This window comes from Elephantulus edwardii, unplaced genomic scaffold (genome assembly GCF_000299155.1).
Source record: "Elephantulus edwardii isolate Elephantulus edwardi_28Jun2011 unplaced genomic scaffold, EleEdw1.0 scaffold00062, whole genome shotgun sequence".
NCBI classification, from domain to species: domain Eukaryota; kingdom Metazoa; phylum Chordata; class Mammalia; order Macroscelidea; family Macroscelididae; genus Elephantulus; species Elephantulus edwardii.
In genome coordinates, this window is record NW_006399812.1 from 3,083,623 (window position 1) to 3,100,337 (window position 16,715).

The 16,715-nt window shown below is 41.3% G+C and overlaps 1 protein-coding gene across 2 annotated transcripts in view; it reads right to left on the minus strand.

The window, feature by feature from the left end:
• TBC1D8 (TBC1 domain family, member 8 (with GRAM domain)) overlaps window positions 1-16,715 on the minus strand; it is a 98,890-nt gene that overhangs the window by 62,137 nt on the left and 20,038 nt on the right. For both annotated transcript variants that reach the window (XM_006887800.1, XM_006887799.1), the window contains exons 2-3: window positions 8,685-8,803; window positions 2,099-2,327 (exon numbers count right to left, since the gene is read on the minus strand). The gene's annotated coding sequence lies outside the window, so the exon portion shown is untranslated. The remainder of the gene's footprint in view (window positions 1-2,098; window positions 2,328-8,684; window positions 8,804-16,715) is intronic.

Sequence of the window (16,715 nt, forward strand, 5' to 3'; positions counted from 1 at the left end):
AGATGGATCAATTCTGTGATTGGAGCGGTGGGAATAAGTGCGTTTAAGAATAAGATGGCTAGGTTGGCACAGGATAGAACAGCATTTAGAGCTCTTGTACATAGGGTCACTATGAGTCACAAATGACTCGATGGCACATAACAACAATAACAGTCTCTTAAACTGTACACTTGGAACCAACTCATAGCTGACTCTCCAGGAGGTTTTCAGAGGCAGTAAATCACATATGAGGCGACTGCCACTCTTATTCCTGTGGAGTAGCTAGTGGATTCAAACCCTGTGCCTTTGGGTTGGTAGCACAATTCCTACCACTATGCCACCAGAGCTCCCCAAACTATAAGAGAATAAATTTGTTTAAGTCATTCACTTGTAATATTTCTGTCATGGCAATACTGCATACCTAAGATATCCTCAAATATAAACAAGTGGTGATACTCCTATTCTTCCATAGATTTCATACCTTGTAACCTCATACTGTCTGCAGTTTTTGTTGGTTTGTGCTGTCAAGTTGACTACAACTCATAGTGACTCTATAACAACAGATTTGAACCTTGTCTTCTTCAACATACTTTAGCTCATTGCTGCAGTCACTGTCAATTCAGCATGCCAGGCACACATTAGTCTTTAAACTAACATCATTTCTCTTCAGCACATTGGAGAGGTTGTTGCTTTTCCCAAAGTGATACATCTTTCGCTTTCTTGACTTCTGGCATCAAAGGTTTCAATTGTTGATCCAAGTAATCATTAACAATTTCAATCTTTTCTCCACCTATTATGATGTTGCCTAATGGTCCCGTGGTGATGATTTTTTTCTTTTTTGTTGTTAAGACGTAATCAATTGAAAGGTTGTAGTCTTTGATCTTCTGCAGCAAGAACTTCAAGTCCTCTTCACTTTCAACAAGCAAGATAATGTCATAAGCAGAACACAAGTGGTTAATGAGTCATCTTCTGATCCCGATGCTACATTCTTCTTCATAAACTCCAGCCACTAATTATCTGCTGATCATGCAAACTGAATGAAGAAAAGATACAACCATGATGTACATCTTACTTAATTTTAAACCATTCCATGTTCCTTCGTTCTGTTTGGACAACTTCCTTTCGTCTAGGCATAAGTTTCCCAAGAGCACATTAAGTGTTCTGGGATCCCTCCTCTTCTTAATGTCAGCCATAATTTGTTGTGTTTTTAAAGTGAACCAATGAGACAAGAGAAGAATTCCCCTCTTGGAAGCAACTGCATTTCTCTCCATTCTTCCAAAGAGCAGTAGTGATTTTCAGGGCTGGAAATTTAAGAACAGTGCCCTGTACTAAGAAGGAGTATGTTCTATTCCTTTCAAGTTACTTGGACATCATCAGCCATGACACTATATATTCAAATAAATATATAGTAGTAAAAGCAATATTTTAGTTCATATAACAACTTAACAGCTATGTGATGTAAACTACACAGAAATGTTTTTCAAAGCAATTTTTTTTTAAAAAAAAAGGATTCTTAGGGATCTCTGGTGGCCTAGTGGCAAGAAGCTGTGCTGCAATCCTGAAGGTGTACAGTTCGAATTCCCCAGATGCTCCACTGGAGAAGGAGGGCCGTCTCCTCCTGTGTGGGTCGGATCCAATTCAATGGTACACAACAAGAAAGAAAACAGATTCTCACAAATCAAACCCATTCATAGATGTAGTGGAGTTCCTGGTGACACAAATGAATGCTCAGCTACTAACTGAAAAGCTGATGGTCCAAATCTACCCAGAAGTGCCTGTCAACAAAGTCCTAGAGATAAAGCTCCAAAAAGTCACAGCCTTCAAAAGCCTAGGGAGCAGTTCTAACTCGTGCACATGAAGTCATCATCTGGCATCAACTCAAAGGCAATGGGTTTGGGTTTGGGTTCAACAGTACTTGTTGCTGTGTACCATCGAGTCAGAATTGACCCATAACTGAGCCTTCAGTCAAACTGCAGCCATCTCAACTATTTAGCTAAAACTCTTTTCACATCTTTTCACGCTAATCCCATTTCTCAAGACCAGGTGCTACGCATCTTGAGGCTGAATTTGTCTGTAAAGGAGCAAACAGCCCCAGAGGTCATCAGGAGCCTCCACTTACGTTCCTTGCCCAGGAAGAAGGAGTAGAAGCAGAGGTGGTTGATGCTGAGGTACAGCCAGCCTTGACGGGGCACTTTGCCCTTCCAGCAACAGCAGGAGTAATAGGTGACGAGCTTCTCCGCCTCCGGGAAGTTAAACCTGGCCTCAAACTTCACCAAAGCTTCTCGGAATTTCTCAGGCTCCTCTTCCTGCTCTGCAAGTTTGCTGCTTGTCTCCTCTGCAATCAGAGCCTGATGACAAAAACACAACAGCTTCTGTTAGGAATAGAACAGTGTCCCCTCAAAATTCTAGCTTTTGTGGAGCAGTGGTTAAGAGTTTCATTGCTAAAAGAAAGGCCTGCAGTTCAAATCCACAAGTTGCTCAATGGGAGAAAAATGTGGCAGTCAGCTTTGATAAAGATTACATCCCAGGAAAGAGTATGAGACTACTCTATACAGAACCACGGGGTCACTGTGAGTCAGAACCATCTCCTGGGCTTGGTTCTGGTCAAGCATATGCCTATGAATATAATCCCATTGGAAAGTGCTTCCTTTGTTATATTAATGATGTCTTAACAGTATTGGGTATGTTTTGTACCTAATCATTGAAGTTTTCTGAGACAATAACTGCTGGTTTCTTGTTGGCTGTTAGGACAGCAGCACAGCTTCTTATCACTAGGACACCAGACCTCCCCAACTGGAGGCCTACTGGTAAGAAGTTGTGCTGCCAACATAAAGGTACATAGTTCAAATGCACCAGCTGCTCTTTTCCCGTGCAATTTATTGCCTCTGAAAACCTGCTGGAGGGTGAGCTGTGGGTCGCTTCCCACTAAACAGCACACAACACCAAACTGCATAGGAGATTTGCCACCTTTCTCCCGCCCAGGGAGTACCTGGAACATTTAGACAAAGTGACTCCTGGGTGGAAGCACAACTCCTCACCTCTAGGCCACCAGAGCTCCCTAAAAAGAACACAGTAGACACAATGACAAGTACAAACAGGGCAAGATAGATGGCAAGACCATCGAGAAACGAAAGAAGAGTAACCTGAAAGAGACATGAACTGTCCCCCAAAACGGCAGAGAGCCATCCCTGCGGCTGGTTCTCCGATTAGAAGTTTGAGCACCTTGAACCATGAGAAAATGCATTTCTGTTCCTTAAAATCATCCACTTGTGGTACTTGTGTTGCACTCATAGATGAAAAAGTGTTTAGTGGAGGTTAAAGGTCACCTCAGAGCAGTAGTTTCAGTTCATCAAGTCTCTGGCTCCAGAAAGCCTTGAAGCCATGAAAATTGAAAAATTCTGTTCTTCATTTTCTCCCATTTGATCAAGATTTTTTTTTTCTCCCATAAAATCTTTGATCAAAATGTTCAGTAATAATTTATTGAAAGTAAAGACATTTTTAAAAAAGCACTAGGGAAACAAGTCATGTTTGTTGACCAGGATCTGTTGTCTCTGGACATAGCTACAAATGATCACCATCTAGACACTTGATTTCTGTGGAACTGTGGTGTCTGCTAACAGTAATGGCTCAAAGTACAAAGAACTTTTTGTTTAAAGCTTTAATAGGTTACAGAAACCATTAAACACTCAGGGACACCTACAGAGTACTGAAGATCAATGTCAGTCTGGATCCTAAGGTGCACCTGATCCAGGCCAAGGTCTTTGTAATTACATGCTATACATCAGAAAGCTAGACAGTGATTAGGGATGATAGAAGGAGAATTGATGCCTTTGAGCTGTGTTGTTGGAGAAAAGTATTAAATATACCATGGACAGCTAAGAGAACAAACAGGTTCATCCTAAAGAGGGTGAAACCAGGTTGTCCCCTGGAGGGAAGAATTCTGAAGCTCCATCTGACATACATTGAACATGCTGCAAAGAGGAACCAGTCCTTGGAGAGGGACGTCATGCTTGGGAGGATGGAGGGACAGCACAGGAGGGGAAGATGATGAGACAGATTGACTCAGTGACTGGCGTAATGGGGGTAGGTGTGTCAGAGACAATGAGGTTGGCTTGGGATAGAGCAGGGTTTAGGGCTGTTATACATAAGGTCGTTATGAGTCACAAGTGATTCGACAGCACTTACAACAACAACTACCTTAACGAGTGGAGGTTCAAATACACCCTTATAAGAAAAGTGCAGTGATTTGCTTGAAAATCCTTATGCAGAAATTCCACCCCAGCATGCCTGGGTCAGCAAGAGCTGGAATCTATAAGGTGGTAACTTGTTAGATAAAGCAGGCAGATGCTCAGGACCTATGAGTTGTTGTTAGACATCAAGTCAGAACTGACCCATAGCTGACTCCCCAGTGAGTTTTCAGAGACAGTAAACGGCAAGGGAGGAGGTGCCCATCTTTCTCCTGAGGAGCATCGGGTGGATTCAAACTGTGTGCCTTTGGGATTACAGTACAGCTTCTTATTACTTAGCCAGAGCTCCATGGACCTGTTAGTTGTTGTGTGCAGCCAAGTTAGAACTGACTCAGCTGACCCTTCAGTGAGTTTTTGGAAGTGGCACATTGCATGAGAGGAGATAGACCTATGAGTACAAAACCCCAATCCCCACATCATTGGGTTTAGCCAGAAGAAAGGGACAGCAGACACCACACTGTGCTCTCGTAAGCACAGCAGGCTCACCCTCTAACCCTGCTCCAGACCCGTCACCTTCCCTGAACATTGTTTAAAGTGTATGTCTGACCAACTATGAGATATCACCTCACCCCAGTAAGAACAGCAAAATTTAACAGAACAGCAAGCAGCAAATGCTGGCAAGGTTGTGGAGAAACTGGAACCCTTATTCACTGTTGGTGGGAGTGTAAAATGGTGCAACTACTGTGGAAGGCGGTATGGCGCTTTCTCAAAATGTTGAAAAAGAGAAACCATTTGACCCAGCAATTCCACTACTGGGAATATACCCCAAAGAGACCATAACTGACACCCAAGCAGATAAATGCACACCCATGTTTATCGCAGCTTTGTTCACAATAGCAAGGATTTGCAAACAACCTAAGTGACCATCAACAAATGAATGGATAGAGAAGCTGTGGTATATTCACCCAATGGAATACTATGCTGCATTGAAAAACAAGGGACTCATGAAATATTATTCAAAATGGGTGACTCTGGAGGACATTATGCTGAGTGAATTATCTTAGTCACAAAAGGACAAATACTGCATGGTGCCACTGTTGTAAAATGGGACTGACATAGGAGTTGGGGGAGATTGAGAAAGATGGGTCCAGTAGTGCATACTGCATTGAAGCAGATGAGGGAGAAAACTGTTTAAAAGGGATATGTGATTAGGTATTTTTGTCATGACAGGTGTCTACAGTGAAGGCTACATGATGGAGTGGACCTGGGGGAGGGTTTGTAAAACAATGAAAGATTTTTTCTTTTATTTTTCCAAGAGGGGAGTGTATGGGGGGCGAGGGTTGGGAGGGGAGAAAAGTGCAACAATGAATGAATGGAAATCCAAAGTCTCTGTAAATTTTCATTGAAATTAATAATTAAAAAACAAGTGAGAAAGAAAAAAAAATTAAGTGTACGTCTGTGGGTTTTGGGGGTTGCTTTCTCCCTCCTTTGTATGTTAAGCTCACTCAATTAGCATCCAAAGGCCAGGAGGACCACCCAAAGACATTATATTGATATTACTAAACTCCTTGGAGCTTCTGGCCCCTGTGTATCACCTAATTTCAAGGGTACCAGTACCCTTGTTATGGAGTCAATGACATGATTAAACAATAAGCATGCACTAATCTCTATGTCTGTGGAAAAGAGCCCTGGGAGGCCAGTGCACTGCATCCTGGGCTGCTAACTGAAAGGCTAGCAGTTTGAATCTATCAGCCACTCCAAGGGAGAGAGTGAACAGTCTCCTCCTGGAAGGATTTACAGCCTTGAAGACGCAGAGGAGGATCGCCATGAGTCTGAACTGATTCAGTGGTAATGGGTTAGGTATGCTTTTGCTATTCCTATGGAAGAGCTCTGTGACACAGTGGTCTGCTGAATAAAAGGTTGCCAGTTCAGACCCAGCAGTTGCTCTGTGGGAGCAAGACGAGGAAGCATGCTTCCATAAAGATTTACAGCCATGGCAACACTGTGGTCACCTCTATCCTGTCTTACAGCTTGTTAACGAGTAGGAGTTGAATGGACAGCATTTGGTTTTTGTTTTTATCTCTGTGAATCAGGTCTTCTTTGTCACGTTAATAGCTGTATCAGTATAGAGTGTGTTTCATACTGAATAACATCTGAGGTAGACAAATCGGATGAGACATAGCAGCAAGGAGGTACGGAATGGAGGAAAGACACATGGGTATCTCCAGGGAATGCCAGAGAAGCTCCAACAAGAAGCAGCAGCTGGATAGAGCCTTCTCCCAGAGTTAGTACGCTGGCATTTAGCCTTCGAAGCTACAAGGAGCAAATGCAACCAGGGTGCTCCTTTGAGGCAAGGTAGGTGAAGCGCATCTTACGGACTTTGGGCATGTTATTAGGAAGAACCAGTCTTTGGAAAAAGACATCATGCTTGGAAAAGCAGAGCTATTAAAAGAGGAAGACTCTCAAGGAGATGAGCCGCCACAGTGACTATAACAATGGACTTGAGCATGGCAGAGACTGTGAGGACGGCACAGGGCACATGAGTCAGAGTGGACTCAATGGCACCTAACAATAATAACGAAAACACTAAGAAAATAAATTTGCTCCTTAAAGTCATCTACCGTGGCATTTCCGTTACAGCACCACTAAGAGACTAAGACATCATCACACCCAACCCTCAAAGGCACACCAAAAAAAACCCAAAAAACAAAAAAACCCTTTCTATTTTGTTCCTTTAAAAGCAAGAGAATTATATCATGAAACCCATTACTAAAAGCAGAAGCTATTAGGGAGTTGGAAAGGTATGCTTTTTGAAGGAAAAAACCAAACTAAACTAATGTCTGGGAGGTTTTACTCTAAGGAGGGAAAATTGTATTACAGGATGATGTGTTGAAGTGCTTCCTGTCAGAGTTAAATTTAGAATGAGAAAAAGTCTCTCCTTGCCTGGTAAGGCTTTTGAAGCAATGGTTATCAATCATACCACTGCAATGAAACCAAGTTATGTAAGACTGTAATTCACAGGAGATAGGAACACACAACTCCTCAAATACTCCTACTTTGCCATCTCAAAATTTAATTGGCTTTCATTCCATTTAATTAATATTTTTAATTAATATATTTTAAAATTAAACATCCCCACAGCACTTGTGGGCAGAGGCAGCTCTTCACGAGGTGGTGGTTTTCGGGTGCTGTCGAGTCAGAACAGCCTCGTAGCTGCCCCTGCAGCAGGTTTTCAGAGGCTGTAAATTGCGGAGGAGGAGGCTGCCTCATAGAGGCTGGTGGATTCGAACGCCACGCCTTCAAGCTGGCAGTACAACTCCTTACTATAAGGACACCTGAATTCCCTCTTAACCAGAAAAACACACCTCACCTGTAAAAAAGGTGAGGAATAACTAATTAAGGATTTAAGGAATCAAAATCACGTTGCTCTTCTGGAAATACAGAAACTTGACCTCTTCTTTTTCCCTGACACCAAAAGAGAAAAGAGCTTCTATTTCTGTAAAAGACAGCAAACACTAGGCCCTAAAAGGACATTATTATCTACCTTAGGTGCTATTTTGCTGGTTGTATTGAGACTGACTGCCAAATTTAGGAAGTCCTGGTGACACAACCGTTAAGCCCTTGGCTGCTAACTACGAGAGTGGCCGTGCAAATCCAGCCAGTGGTTCCATGAGAGAGACCAGCAATGAGCTCTTGCCAAGATTTAGAACTCACTGTTATCAGGTTGGAACTGACTCACAGCTGACCCTCCAATGGGTTTCCGGGGCTCAAATTGCCTGGAAGGAGACCTCCTGTCTTTCTCGCTCAGCGCTGCTGGAGGATGTGAACTGCTAGAGAAGCCCTGGCTTTGCATTAGTGTGCAATTCCTGATAGATTATCGTTTAGAACAATCTCTGGGGCAGTTCTACTTTGTCCAGCGAGGTCAGTATGAAACCAAAATGACTCAATGGCATCCAACAACAAAAACTACCCAATCTGACATCATGTTAAGCTTATCTGGCTTTACATAATCAAGGGGTACAGTTTTGGTGGAGAAAACCATTGTTGTTATTAAGTACCATCGAGTCGAGTATAACTCATAGCAATCCTATGAACAAAAGACCTGAACCCTGTTCTGTAACTATCATCGTTTCTCTATGTTCATAGAGTTTCCAGAGGCACGTGGTTTAGGAAGTGGATGCCATTCCTGCTTCCAAAGCTGAATCAATCTGGGAGCTCTACCAAACACTGTCCATGATGGGTAGCCATTGTGGCGCTTGACACACCTATGGCACAGTGCTGAGCACCACAGCAACTCCAAGTTACTTCAGTAGAGCAAAGAGATGGACCACTGCTGTACCACTTAAGAGAATGTTCATCTCAAAATCAATTCACATTAGGCCCACTTTTTTAAATACAGGCACGCCCACCAAATGTTGGTTGACTATATGATTAAAATTCCTGTAGTGTGCAAGATCTTAGAAGGCTGTTATAAGGAAGACAGAGATATGGGTGAAAAATTAAAGTTTAGGGACCTACCTTCACTTTCCCTTTCACAAAACTAGCAATATCTTCTTTATTATCAAAGACAGACAAAGTATGCAGGAGATTTTGTTCCAGCCAGTCCCAGTGCTGGTTTATTTCTTCTAAGGTTGCACCTAGAGTAAAATAAGAAAAGACAGATTTCAAAACAAAATAAAAATAATTCCTAGAACATAAACTCCCTTTCAGGTGTCATGGATCCTTGAATATAAATTACTAGTAGAGTCTCACATCGAGGGCCACAAAAAATTTGCCAGACAAAAAAGAAGGCACCTTCATTCTGCCTTGGTCTCCACTTGCACAGCCTGGGGAATTTGCACACACCCGTCCCACTGCCTCAAGGATGCAACAGCCGCCAAGCAAGTTACACCTGGAATTGTTCTGTGAGTGCCTATCAGCACTGTTGTTATGTATCAAGTCAATTCTGACTCCTAACAGCCCTATAAGACATGGTGGAACTGCCCATGGTATTTTCTAGGTTTTAATTGTTGTGAACAGATCATCATGTCTTTTTGGATTCAAACTGTTGTTTAAGAGCTTAATCACAGCACAAGGGCTATGGGTGTGGCTAACACATGGAATTCCTTCCATGTCCACTCATGCGATGGGAACCAGATATTTCAACATGAAACAAGAGAAGTAGACAGATTCTCAACAGTGTCTCAGTTTCCCTGTTAAAACGAGGGTTCCTGAAGAAGGCCGAGGACCAGGCTCACAGAGAAAAGGGCTTCTTTGGGAAAACTGCAGGCTGCCCAAAGATGAAAAGCACTCTGTCACATCCCTGGGCACAGCAGCAACTGTTGCGAGCTGTCGCCAAGTCAAATCTGACTCGCGGAGACAGAAAAACACTAGGCTAGGAAATTTACAAGTCTATGGTTCATGCTTTGTACTACTTACATTAGCTCTTAAAAAACATATATAATAAGATGTGTTATAGTATATGTTAAAAAAAAGCATGAAAATGTTTAATGATTTCAAAAACAACTAAAAAGAAAAGAACAACCCCATCTTTTTATTGAAGCACTAAGCAAAATTGTTAACAAAACATTTATTAGTCATTTTAGATGTCTAGTCTCATCCCAAAGATCCTCCCATTGTTAGGTGCCCGCTGAGTCAATTGCAATTCACAGCGACCCTATGAACAGCAGATCTGAATCTTGCCTTCTCCTGTGCCAGCCTCATTATCTGACAGCCTTGAGCCCACTGTTACAGTCACTGTGTCAATGCATCTAGTCGAGGGTCTTCCTCGCTTTCACTGTCACCTTCAGCTGACAAGAGACACGCTGGCAGGAGGGGACTTGCCCACCTCCCGGTGAAGCATCTGCCATATACCAGATGCTCAGGAAATCTTATTGCCTTGAAGCAAGAATAGTCCCAGACAAGAAAACAAAACAAACAAACAAAAAAACCCAACAAACCACCACCATGTGTATCAGATATGGGAGAGTGTGAGTAGTACAAAAGACTAACACACATCATTACTAAGTGAAAGGCTGGAAGTTCAAGTCCACCTTAAGGCTCCTAAGATGAAACGCCTGGTGATTTATTCCCTCAAAATCAGCCAATGAAAATTTGATGGAGCACAGTGCCCCTCTGACATACATGGCTGCCTTGGTTGCAGTTTGCTCAGTGATAACTCATTACTGGTGTGAGTTATGTCTTATTTGGAAAGAGAAGTACAACACCGCAGCAGGGAGGACCTGACTTCCACGTGGAAGCAGAGGAAATTCTAACATTAAAGAAATTACATGCAACAAACAAATCAAACTAGCCAATATGAGAAACAAAAATGTCACCAGACTCAGGTACAGTTTACACAAAAGGCAGACATATATTTTATTAAAAAGGAACTCTCTCAGTTATTTATTCTTCTTCTCCTTCTTCTTCCCAAAGTGTAAATTCATGTACAGAACTCATAAACACTCTATGCTGACTTGTAGATCTGGGGCCAGTAAAGATGAAAAACATCATCCTAGGAATGCTATTCTGAATGGACAGTTTGGGAAGAAATTAAGACAAAGTTCTAAGAGACTGATTCATGAGGGAAACTGAGAGTGTAAAACAACAATATACATTTCCCTTGCATTCTTCCAACTTTTTAGACATAACACTGCTAGAGTACTGTCCTTCTGTCATCAATAAACAGCTGCCTAATCAGAACTATAGGGTGAGCCTCCAGCTTCCTCTGTCCAGCTCAGGCAAGCAGGACAGTACTTTAAAACTTCTTTTTTTATTCATTATAATAAAACCCAATCAGTGAACTTATTAAACAAGTGAGGAATATGTTGAAAACAAAGTATCACTGTCTTCATTTTTTGCTAAATGTATTCATGCACTAAAAAAAAATAAAGACTTGGCGTTATATGAAAGAACAGGCAGTTGGGGAAGGAATCACTTTTACAGCCTTATTCTGTTTCAGGCACTATTTTACAGATTTGGAAGGAAACCAAATGAAGACATGGATACTTCCCTAAGGTCATACATCAAATGGAAGGCAAGCCAGGAGATAAAGCCCTTTACTACAACTTTGAAGTCCCAGGGTGTCCTTACAGGAGAAGATACCTTTTCATTTTAACTAAATGCTGCACAGTTCTTAGCTCCAGTACCTCCCTGACACTGAAAAGGCCACTTTGTGTTTATTTTTAAAAGCAACCTCTCTGCCCCTGCTCTCCCCTCACCCTCATCAGCTCTTCCTGGGTAACATGAAATAGATCATCATTTAGCCTCCTAAGCTCCTTACAGTCAACACAGTTCACATGACGGTTCTTCCCTTGTGCGTCAACATAAACTTCATGAATATAATTATAATCAAGCCCCAACACATAAAGTCACTTTGTGATTACAACTCAAGACAGTCATGAAAATATTAAGCTTTTCTTCTTGAATAAAAATAAAGAACAAAACCAATCTATTTGGGAAGAGCTTATGACAAGGGTGGATGATTTTAACACAAAAACAAGCTCACATCTTACAAGAGAAAATGAATACACACATAAAGCCTGCCCACCAAACCACATCAGCTTTTATTAAAACTTCCCCTACTCCTGACTATAAGACATAGTTTCGAGGCTCCCACATTAAACACAAACAATATAATGAAACTTTTCCACCCTACTGTCTTCTATTTCCTACAGAAGTTGCCAAATGGCAGAGACATTTTCCAAACTATAACTTCCCCTGCCGGAAAGCTGAACAAATACACAAGTCCAGTCAGGCAGACTGCACGCTGTTTCAAAGGAAACAAAGAAAGTCACCCAATGTATGGAGCGTCCCAAAGCTCAGAGCCTACACCAAAGCCATGGTTTTCAAGAGACATGAAGCAGGCCACCAGAAAACAGCTTTAAAACAAAACAGAAAAACAGGTAAGAGAGTAAGGAAACAGAATATAAGGGTAGGCACACGCTGGGAACTGTTTCAGCCAAGCACACATTCCTATGATTTCTCTTCAAGAAAATATGAGGATCTAAGCCCAAGAGTCTCTGCAGGTCATGATCAAAAAAAGCTTGGAAGCATTCCCAACTTCCAGGTGCGAGAAAGGTAAAAGTGAGAAAAATAATAAAATGAGAATTTGTCATCCTTTTAAAAGATAAGGCTGAAGAAGGAAAGACTGCAAATGACCTCAACACCATAGCAAGGTTCCAACCACATGTGCTGCTGACTTCTGAGCTGAAAACAGAGGAGAGCTCAAAACGTGAAGCGGAAGGCAGCGTGGATTTTAAGAGCAGTTCAACTGGCAACATTACAAATCATTTCATCAAACCCTCTTCTGTTGTAGAAATATACTTCTCCACGTCCTGAAAAAATGAGAGAACCTTCAAATGTACAAGATTTTTTTAAAAATCAGATTTACAGATGCAGTCAAAATTAAACATAATACTAGAAACATTCACAAAGGCCACAGAAATAACATTGGCCACTTGTGAATAATTCTGTGTTGCAGGAAGAAAGAACAGACAGAGGTGGCAGACAGGGGACACATTTCAAATGCCCAAGTCCTGAGGATCCCATGGATGGCCAAAAGAACAAACAGATATGCCTTGAAGAAGGTGTAGCCAAAGGTGTTCCTTGAAGGTAAAGATGGGAAAACTTTTGTCTCATGTATTTCGGGCATGTTCCTAGGAGAGGCTATTCCTTGGAGAGGGACAACATGCTCGGGAAGGTGGAGGGGCAGCAAAGGAGAAGCCCTTCAACCAGACGGATTGACACAGTGACTGTAGCAATGGGCAGAGTGTCAGAGACGGCACAGGATGGCACAGGACAGGTCAGGGTCCAGATCTGTCATTCATAGGGTCGCTGAGGCATATCTGAATCAACAGCACCTAACAACAACAATGTATGTCAAGTATTTGGTCAGGTACACTTAATAAGATTTTTTTTCCCCCCACAAAATATTAACATCTAAAGCCCACTGCCATAGGTGATTCTAACTAAGGGCAAGCCTGTTAAGCAGAGAAGGAGCAGCCCACAGGACTTCTAAGGTGATAACCTTTATGGACACAGATTGCTACATCTTTATTCCATGGAGGATGGTGTCATTTTGATGGCACATCGACCTTTTGTTTTGGTAGCCAAGTATTATGTCACCAGGGTGCCCTAAAAATATCAGATGGCAGATACTATTATTTTTCCAGGCAAGAAATCTGAATGCAGAGAAAAAAGTCAACTCCTGAATCCATTTCCCTGGCTGTAAACGTCATTTTCTGCCATGACACCACAGAGCATTCAAGGAGCTGGGGAACTGGGAGGCAGTCTGCTGTCAGTAGTTGACTCACTCATGCTGTGTATTTAGTCTCTTAGTTTTCCCCAGAGGTTTCTTCAGGAAATAAAACAAGCATCTCATTGTCTATATCTACAGTGTTTGCACGAACACAAAAGCCACAAATAATGTGATCTAAGCTTCAGTTTTTAAAAGCAACATACTTACCCTCTACATAATAAATACCCACCAGAGTTATAAAGCTCTAGTGGCTTTAGTGGTAAGGAGTTGTAGTGGTAAGGAGCTGTGCTGCCAATCCAAAGGCATACAGTTCAAATCCACCAGATGCTCATCACGATAAAGTGAGGCCATCTTCCCCCATGTGGTTTACCATCTCAGAAAAGTTCCAACTCAGTGGTGCATAACAACAACAGCACATGATTTATCAATGTCTTCTCTAGACCTATTGGCTCATTTACAAGAAAATGGGCATTCAAATTTACATTTGTTCCTTTGAAAATGACAAAATATTTGTCTAGTGTCCAAACACTAAGCATCACCTCTCTCAGCCACGTAGACCTTAAGTATCACTGCTGCTGTGAATCTGGGCCACCACATGAAGACCCGTGTTGTCAGAGAAGAACTGCACTCCACAGGGCATTCAGTGGCTCACTGCACATCTCGGGCTTTTCTTAGAGCTTCTTGGTGGATTCAAACCTCCAACTTCTCAGTTAGCAGCCAATGACTAAACTGTTAGCACCACTCAAGGGCCCCACAGAGCATGTAAAGGAAGGAGTTAAAAGTTTAAGGGGGACTCTGCTGGCCTAGTGGGTAGGGAGCTATGAGTCGACTATGAGTCGGTTCCAACTTGAAGGCCATGGGTTTGAGGGGGTTAAATGGCAATGCAGTGTCATTCTCAAATTTCACTGTGCACTCATCCTGCACAAAGTCATTGAGGAGTAAAGAATCCACATAAGCTATACAAATGAAGAGAAAGAGAAGGTGGAACCTGAAGCCTTTCATTTACAGACACTTCATGTTTCTTAAGCGGATACTGCCCAGCTAGCTCAGTGGGTAGAGCAGAAGATTCTTAAAGTGGATACTATGGTATATAATGTACACATTTAAAGCAATAACTCAAAACAACTCATCATCATATTTAGAGGAGATTTCTACCTAGGTACATTCTTCATCATTTATGAAAAATACTTTATTAATCTTTTTATACAATTCTTTATGCCTTCAAATTAATGATTCCCAAGGAATATTTATAATAAGTGAAAAAAGGACTAGATTGATCACTGAAATGGACATTAAAATCTCTGTATTAATATCATTAAGAATAGTTCTCAGAAACAGACCTTTAAGCTTTAAAAAAAATCTAACAGATCATAGAAGATAGCGCATTACATCAGAAGGGAAGCAATAAAGCTTTTAATAAATAAGTCATGTTGAGGGAAAATAAGAGTCACTTATACAAATATTAAAGTCAATACATACTTCACACTCTAAACCAGAAAAAAAAGCATTTAAAACCCTAACCTGATCAAAGTTACACATTTAAAAAAGGAAACTGTACAAGCACAGGAGGACTTGATATTCTTAAGGTGGATGCAGAGGCATCTAATTCATACATGTAAACCACTGTCTTCATAAAAATCACATTATCATAATTAAGAAGGTTTTTGCCTAAGGACAAAGGTCACCATATCTCTTTTGTTCATAGGATCACTATGAGTCATAGTCAACTCACCAGCAGCTAACAACATTAACAACAACATATGGGTTTACAGTAAAAGTGAGAAAATCAGTACTAATCAAAAGTAATAACAATTGACATAAAATATAATAATTTATATCAATCTTTTTTCCTAAAATTTTATTATTTTGTGTGTGTGTGTGTGTATGTGTATCGTCAAATCGGATCTGACTGGTACAGGAGGAGATTGTCCCTCCTTCTCCAGCAGAGAATCTGGTGGATTTGAACCATGCACCTCTGGGATTGCAGTGCAGCTTCTTGCCACTAGGCCATCAGAGATTGCCAATAATATCACAGCTTTTTCACTCATATTTAGTCAAAAAGCTTTGGAAGCAATGACAAACTAGCAACACTTAACAACCCTACAATTAAAATTGTGATTCTTATTTTATTTAAATTCCTTAAGTAAAAGGAACCCGGGCTGTTTGTTGTTTTTCTTTTGCTTAGACTTTTAGGTGACAAGATCTATTTCTAACTGACTTCACCTTATAAAACACAGAAAACATCGGGGTGGGGGAATATCATTTTTATTGCTATTTCAGTGGAAGTTTACAAAGCATGCTGATTTTTTTTCAGTCAATCTTTCTTACATATTATTGATGTTGTTAAGTGCCATCGAGTCATAGGAGACTCATAGCAACCCCACTAGGTACACTATTTATTAGTTAAACATTAAATTACAGTATCCACAATGCCATCACACTCTCCCCAAGAACTCATGGTCCTTGGCGAAATGGCTAATTACAGATAAGAGGCAGGAAGTGAGTAAGATGTGTCTTTAACATCCTGTTTGTCAACAAGTACTCCCAGTCTAATGGGGACCAGGCAAAAAGTCATAGCAGCCCCAGGAAGGGGCTCCGGTTGACAGAAGATGACACAGAACATCAGAAAGGACACCAGTTAAATGAAATACATAAAATATAGTTAAACACTAACAACAGGTCATCAGAGGAAAAAAATTAAGCATATATTTTTCTCAACACAGACAAACATAGCCTGACAATTTTGAAACGGCCGGTGTTGCTGCTCGTCTCATCAAGCCATCGACTTGACTCACACTGACCCTATTAACAGCTCGGACCCCTGCCCTATCCTGCACCACCTTCATGCGCTCCATGGTGCTGCCTTCACACTGTCAACCTATCTTGTTTAGGCTCTTCCTCTATTTTGCTAACCTTCCTCAATATGATATCTTTTTCCATCAAAAGACTAATATTGATGATCTTGTTTATTGTCTTTTGAGTCGAAATGACACATAGCTAACCCTCCATCAGGTTTTCAGAGGCTGAAAATTACATAAGAGGAGCTTTTCTCGGGTGGAGCAGCTAGTGGATTAGAACCACTTGCTGCTGGGTTGGCAGCACAACTCTCTACCTATTTGGTTACCAGAGTTCCCTAAAAAGAACAACAGCATTAGAAAATCACCATCTTTCTACAATGAGGAGAGGATAAAATAGATGAATGGGACCTTCTAAGAACCAAATCCCTATGAACATCCAAAAACTTCTCCAACAGGGTAAAAAGGGAAGCCACAGAATGGGGAAAAATATTTGTCAGATAAGGGACTTATATT